Raw genomic sequence first — 7,582 nt, forward strand, 5'->3', positions numbered from 1 at the left:
TATTACCCTTTTACTATATAGGATAGAAGCCTGGTGCATGGGTGGGGGCCGGCTGGTTTGCCCTGAAGGGTGTCCTGGATCAGGGTGGGGGTCCCACTTGGGTGCCTGGCCAGCCTGGGTGAGGGGATGATGGCTGTTTGCATCTGGTTACACCCCCTTCAGGGTGGGGGTCCCGCTTGGGTGCCTGGCCAGTCTGGCTGAGGGGATGATGGCTGTTTGCATCTGGTCACACCCCCTTTAGGGTGGGGGTCCCCACTGGGTTGCCTGGCCAGCCTGGGTGAGGGGCTGAGGGCCGTTTTCAAGCTGGCAGGTGACTGAAGCTCCCAACCTGTCCTGTTTTCCTTTTTTTTTCTTTATTCTGGGCCAGCTTTAGCTCTGAGGCTCAGGTCCAGCTATGAGACCTCTGCTGCTGAAAACAGGTTTCTGGCCTTTGTTTACCCTTCTGTATTTGTAACAATGTTGCTTAGAGTGCAGCTGAGAGGCCGGCAAGGCAGGCGGGGAAGCTTGGCTTCCTCTGTCACTGAAGCAAGCAAGCCTCCCTGTTTGCATCAGCTGCCTGGCTGCCGGCCGCCATCTTGGCTGGCAGTTAATTTGCATATCGCCCTGATTAGCCAATGGGAAGGGTAGCGGTCGTACGCTAATTACCATGTTTCTCTTTTATTAGATAGGATGAATGGGTTACCAATGATATCAAGCAAAACATTTTAAAACTTCCTGGAAATTAAAAATGAAACTGCCATTTGACTCAGTCATCCCACTCCTAGGAATATATCCCATGAAATAAGTAACACCAATCAGAAAGGACATATGCATCCCTAGTATGTTCATAGCAGCACTATTTACATTAGTTAAGATTTGGAAACAGCCTAAATGCCCATTAGCAGATGAATGGATTAAGAAAGTATGCTACATCTACACAATGGAATACTATGCAGGTATAAAAAAGAAAGAACTCTTACCATTTGCAACAGCATGGATGGACCTGGAGAGCATTATGCTCAGCAAAATAAGCCAGTTGAGAAAGATACATATCACATGCTCTCACTCATTTGTAGAATATAATGAACAACATAAACTGATGAACAAAAATAGATCCAGAGACATAGAACCATCGAACAGACTATCAAACCTCAGAGAGAAGGCAGGGGAGGGTGGGGAAGGTAAGAGATCAACCAAAGGACTTCTATGCATACATATGAACATGACCAATAAACACAGACAATAGGGGTCTGGAGGCATATGCTGGGGGGTGGGAACAGACAGGGAGAGGTCAGTTGTGGGGGGGAAGGAGACATATGTAAAACTTTCAACAATAAAGAATTTTAAAAAATTATTATGAACTAAGCAGGGGAAAAAATGAAAGTAAAAACTTCTTGGAAATGAATGAAAATAAACACACCATTACCCAAAACCTATGGGACATGACAAAAGCAGCCCTGAGAGGGAAGTTCATAGCACTACAGGTCTACCTTAAGAAACAAGAAAAAGAACTAATAAACTAATCCTAAAATTAAATGAATTAAAAAGAGAACAGCAAGAAAAGCCCAAAGTAAGTAGAAGGAAGGAAATAATAAAGATCAGAGCAGAAATAAATAACGTAGAGACTTAAAAAACAGTACAAAAGATCAATAAATCCAAGAGCTGGTTCTTTGAAAAGATAAACAAGATTGATGAATTCTTAGCCAGACCCATCAAGAAACAAAGAGAGAGGACCCAAATTAATAAAATCAGAGATAAAAGAGGTGATATAACAACAGACTCCACAGAAATACAAAGAATTGTAAACAAATACCATGAATAACTATATGCCAACAAATTGAACAACCTGGATGAAACGGACAAATTTCTAGAAACTTACAATCTTCCTAAAGAAACAGGAAAAAATCAGAAAATCTGAATAGACCAATAACAACTGATGAAATTGAAGCAGTATGAAATAAAAAGTAAAAAAACTTGCAGCAAACAAAAGTCCTGAAGCGGATGGATTTACAGATGAATTTTACCAAACATCCAAAGAAGAACTAACATCTATCCTCCTTAAAATATTTCAAATATTCAAGAGGAAGGAACATTCCCAGGCTCTTTTTACAAAGCCAGCATTATCCTAATCCCAAAACCAGATAAAGACACTACAAAGAAAGAAAACTACAAGCCAATATCCCCAATGAACACAGATACTAAAATCCTCAACAAAATATTAGCAAATTGCATCCAGCAATATCCTCCTATCTAATAAAAGAGAAACATGGTAATTAGCCGTATGTCCGCTACCCTTCCCATTGGCTAATCAGGGCAATATGCAAATTAACTGCCAGCTAAGATGGCGGCCGGCAGCCAGGCAGCTTGAAGCGAACATGAGGCCTGGTGCTTCAGTGACGGAGGACTCCAACGTTCCCCGCCAGCCGCTGCCGGCCTCTGAGCTTGCAGTTTGAAACATTGTTACAAATATAGAAGATAAACAAAACCCCAGAAATCTGCTTTCAGCCAGCCGGGATCTCAGAGCTGGAGTTGAAACAATTTCGATTATAGAACTCAAACAAACCAGATACCTGCTTTCAGCAGCAGAGGCCTAAGAGGTGGAGCCAAGCCTCAGAGCTAAAGCTGGCCCAGAATAAAAAAAAAAGAAAGAAAGAAAAAAAGGAGTGGTTGGGAGCTTCAGCCTGTAAACAGCCCTCAGCCCCTCACCCAGACTGGCCAGGCACCCAAGCGGGACCCCCACCCTGATCCAGGACACCCTTCAGGGCAAACCAGCCGGCCCCCACCCATGCACCAGGCCTCTATCCTATATAGTAAAAGGGTAATATGCCTCCCAGCACCGGGATCAGCGGAGCAATGAGGCCTCCCTGACCGGGATCAGTTGACAAGGGGCAGCGCCCATCCCCCTGATCGCCCTGCAGCTCTGTGTGTGACAGGGGGCGGGGCCACAACCTCCCTGTCCACCTGCTCTGTTCCTGACAGGGTGAGGTGCCCCAACCCCCTGATTGGCCCTGCTCTGTGTGTGACAGGGGGTGGCGCCGCAACCTCCCCATCGACCCTGCCTTGAGTGTGACAGGGGGCAGTGCCACAACCCCCCAATTGGCCCTACCCTTAGCGTGACTGAGGGTGGCATCCCAACCTCCCAATCTGCCCTGCTCTGTGCATGACAGGGGGCGGCGCCCCAACTCCCCAATCGGCCCTGCTCTGAGCCCGACCAGGGGCTGCACCTAGGGATTGGGCCTGCCCTCTGCCACCTGGGAGCAGGCCTAAGCCAGCAGGTTGTTATCTCCCGAGGCGTCCCAGACTGCGAGAGGGCACAGGCCAGGCTGAGGGGTTCCCCCCTCCCCCCCTCCCCCCCTCCCTGTGCACAGGGCCTCTAGTCCTATCTACTAAAAGAGAAACATGGTAATTTTCGTAAGACCGCTACCCTTCCCAATCAGCGAGATATGCAAATTAAATTCCAGCCAAGATGGCGGCCGGCAGCCAGGCAGCTTGAAACTAACATGAGGCTTGCTTGCTTCAGTGACGGAGGACTCCAACGTTCCCCGCCTGCCGCTGCAGGCCTCTGACCTGCAACTCTAAGCAACTATGTAACAAATAGAGAAGCTAAACAAAACCCCAGAAACCTGCTTTAGTCCGTCGGGCTTCAGCCAGCAGGATTGCAACATTGTAAACAAAGGCCAGAAAGCACTTTCAGCAGCGGAGGCCTAAGAGCTGGAGCCAAGCCTCAAAGCTAAAGCTGGCCCAGAATAAAAAAAAGAAAAAGAAAAAAAGGAGCGATTGGGAGTTTCCGTCACCCGCCAGCCTGAAAACAGCCCTCAGCCCCTCACCAAGACTGGCCAGGCACCCCAGTGGGGACCCCCACCCTGAAGGGTGTGTGACCAGCTGCAAACAGCCATCATCCCCTCACCCAGGCTGGCCAGGCACCCCAGTGGGGACCCCCACCCTGATCCAGGACACCCTTCAGGGCAAACCAGCCAGCCCCACCCATGCACCAGGCGTCTATCCTATATAGTAAAAGGGTAATATGCCTCCCAGCACCGGGATCAGTGGAGCAGCGAGGCCTCCCAGCACTGGGATCAGTGTGACAGGGGGCAGCGCCCAAACCCCCTGATCGCCCTGTGGCTCTGTGTGTGACAGGGGGCGGGGCCACAACCTCCCTATCCACCCTGCTCTGTTCATGACAGGGGAAGGCGCCCCAACCCCCTGATCAGCCCTGCTCTGTGCCTGATACGGGGGAGCTCCCCAACCCCCTGATCGCCCTGCGGCTCTGTGTGTGACTGGGTGCGGCGCCCCAACCACCCCACCGCCCATGGGCCCTGCTCTGTGTGTGAGAGTGGCGGCACCCAACCACCTGATTGGCCCTGCTCTGTGCGTAACAGGGGGCAGGCCCCAACGCCCTGATGGGCCCTGCTCTATGGGTGACAGGGGCAGCGCCCCAACCCCCTGATTGGCCCTGCTCTGTGCATGACAGGGGGTGGGGCCGCAACCTCCCCATCAACCCTGCCTTGAGTGTGACGGGACACTGCCCCAACCCCCCAATTGGCCCTACCTGAGCGTGACTGAGGGTGGCATTGCAACCTCCCGATCCGCCCTGCTCTGTGCATGACAGGGGGTGGTGCCCCAACTCCCCAATCGGCCCTGCTCTGAGCTCGACCAGGGGCTGCACCTAGGGATTGGGCCTGCCCTCTGCCACCCGGGAGCAGGCCTAAGCCAGCAGGTCATTATCTCCCGAGGGGTCCCAGACTGCGAGAGGGCACAGGCCGGGCTGAGAGACCCCCTCTCCCCCCCGAGTGCACAAATTTTTATGCACAGGGCCTCTAGTCTACACTAATAAAAGAGAAAAATGGTAATTGGTGTACGGTGATACCGTTTTCATTGGCTAATCAGGGCTATATGCAAATTAACTGCCAACTAAGATTGGCAGTTAACTGCCAACTAAGATTGGCAGTTAACTGCCAACAAGATGGCGGCTAATTTGCATATGTAGGCAAATGCAGTGAGGCGAAAGGGAAAGCAGGAAGAAGCCCCCTGCCACTGACAGTGATCGGAAACCCAGGGGGGAGGTAAGAGCTGGGGGACAGGGCAAAGGCAGCCCTGGGGCCCTCTTTGCCCTGCCCCCCAGCCATGATCAGAGACTCAGGCGCCTTTGCCGCCCTGGCCATGATAGCAGGAAGTAGGGGTGGAGCCAGCGATGGGAGCTGGGCACGGTCGAAGCTGGCAATCCCAGGAGCTAGGGGTCCCTTGCCTGGGCCTAAAGCGAAGCCCACGATCTCGGCGCCCCCCGCTGCCACTGCAGGTCCCCGCTGCCCGGGCCAGATGCCTAGGCCAGAGGCGTTAGGCCTGGGCAGGGGCGGAGCCTGCAACCGCGGGGAGCTGGGGGTCCCCTGCCCAGGCCTGACACCTCTGCCGGAGGCCTCAGGCCTGGTCAAGGGGCCGATCCGGTGATTGGTGATCAGAGGATGATGAGGGTCAACTCCTCTGGCTGAGGCATCAGGCCTGGGTCGGGGCCGGAGCCGGGGATTGGGGGGATATGATGGTCCCCTTGCCCAGGCCTGAAGCCTGGGTCAGAGGCATCAGGCTTGGGCGGGGGGTGGAGCAAGCGATCAGAGGGAGATGGCGGTCCCCTGCCCAGGCATGATTCCGGGGCCAGAGGCCTCAGGCCTGGGCGGGGGCCAGAGCCAGTGATCGGGGGGAGATGGGGGTCCCCTGTCCAAGCCTGACACCTCTGGCGGAGGCGTCAGGCCTGGGCAAGGGGCCGATCAGGCGATCGGAGGGTGATGGGGGTCAACGCCTGAGGGCTCCCAGTATGTGAGAGGGGGCAGGCTGGGCTGAGGGACACTCTCCCCTCCATCCCCCCACACCCAGTGCACGAATTTCGTGCACCGGGCCCCTAGTATATAATAAAAGGCTAATATGCAAATTGACTGAAGGGGGGATGGGAATGACTGGTCGCTATGGCATGTACTGACCACCAGGGGGCAGATGCTTAATGCAGGAGCTGCCTCCTGGTGGTGAGTACATTCCCACAGGGGGAGTGCTGCTCAGCCAGAAGCAGGCTCAGAGACAATGGCAGGAGCTTCTCCTGCCTCCGTGGGGAGGAGATGTCCCCTGAGGGCTTCTGGACTGCAAGAGGACGCAGGTTGGGCTGAGGGACCCCCCACCCCAGTGCACGAATTTCGTGTACCAGGCCTCTAGTATTAAAACTAAGGAACTGTGGGCCACGAGCCTGAGGCTGTGGTGGGTGCAGGGGCAGGTCTCGGCCCATCCTCCACACCCCCAACCCAGCCCCTCCCGCTGCGCCTCTCCCCGCCCCCCTGCTGGGGATGTTGCCCGCAACCAAGGTACATGCTCTTGACCAGAATCGAACCTGGGACCTTTCAGTCCGCAGGCCAATGCGCTATCCACTAAGCCAAACAGGTTAGGGCTAATTTTTATCTTTGTAAAGTCCTTCCATATTTCCTTCTAATTCCTTTTAACTTACATATTTTCATTATTTTTGTGCAAAGCATTTAAAGCTATGAACTTTCCCTTAGAGACCTGCTTTAACTAAGTCCTGTGTGTGCCAATATGTAGTATTATTGTTGTAATGCTTTGTTTTTAGGTTATATTTCTTCTTTGAACCAGGAATGATTAAGACAAATTTTACAAACTGCTGCTAAAAGTAACTTTATTTTTCTGATTTTGCTATTAAATCCCACCTCTATTTCACTGTGTTCAAAGAACATTGTTTATCATTTCTCTCTTTGGACTTTACTGTGGCCTAATTTTTGTTTGTGTGTGTGGTTTTTTTTAGAATGGTCCATGACACTTGAAAATAATGGATATTCACTATTATTAGCATACAGAATTTAATCTATATTAATAAGGGAAATTTCAGGGAGTATGTGATTTAGGACTTCTATATTCTTTTTTTTTTTAATATATTTTATTGATTTTTTACAGAGAGGAAGGGAGAGAGATAGAGAGTTAGAAACATCGATGAGAGAGAAACATCGATCAGCTGCCTCCTGCACATCTCCTACTGGGGATATGCCCACAACCCAGGTACATGCCCTTGACCGGAATCGAACCTGGGACCCTTCAGTCCGCAGGCCGACGCTCTATCCACTGAGCCAAACCGGTTTCGGCGGACTTCTATATTCTCACTAAATTATGTCCACTTGGCCTGACTTTGACTTAGTGAATTAATGTCCCCTAATGCTGGCAAGTATCTATTTCTTCTTCTGAGTGTCCATCCATTTACTTTTGGAATGTTGTTGCTGTAATATTTGATACATGTGTATTCATAACTATTATATCTTCATTTTGAAATTCAAACCTTATATAGTGCCCCTTCTTTGCCTTGTTTAATGATGTGATGTGGCCTGAATTTTAGCCTTCTTTTTTAATAGTAGTTTCTATTTGCCTGATATGATTTATTCATCCTTTTAAGTAATATTTCTAAGTTACAGAATCACTTAAATGTCAGATATCAAGTTGAGTTTTATTTGTGACTCAATCTCAAAGCCTTTTTCTTTTAATAGGTGAGCTAAAGCTCATATACATTTATTCATAAGGCACATATTTGCTCATTGGTCTTAGGTTTACCATGTAATTATTTTGT

This window comes from Myotis myotis, unplaced genomic scaffold (genome assembly GCF_014108235.1).
Source record: "Myotis myotis isolate mMyoMyo1 unplaced genomic scaffold, mMyoMyo1.p scaffold_m19_p_19, whole genome shotgun sequence".
In the NCBI taxonomy this organism is placed as follows: domain Eukaryota; kingdom Metazoa; phylum Chordata; class Mammalia; order Chiroptera; family Vespertilionidae; genus Myotis; species Myotis myotis.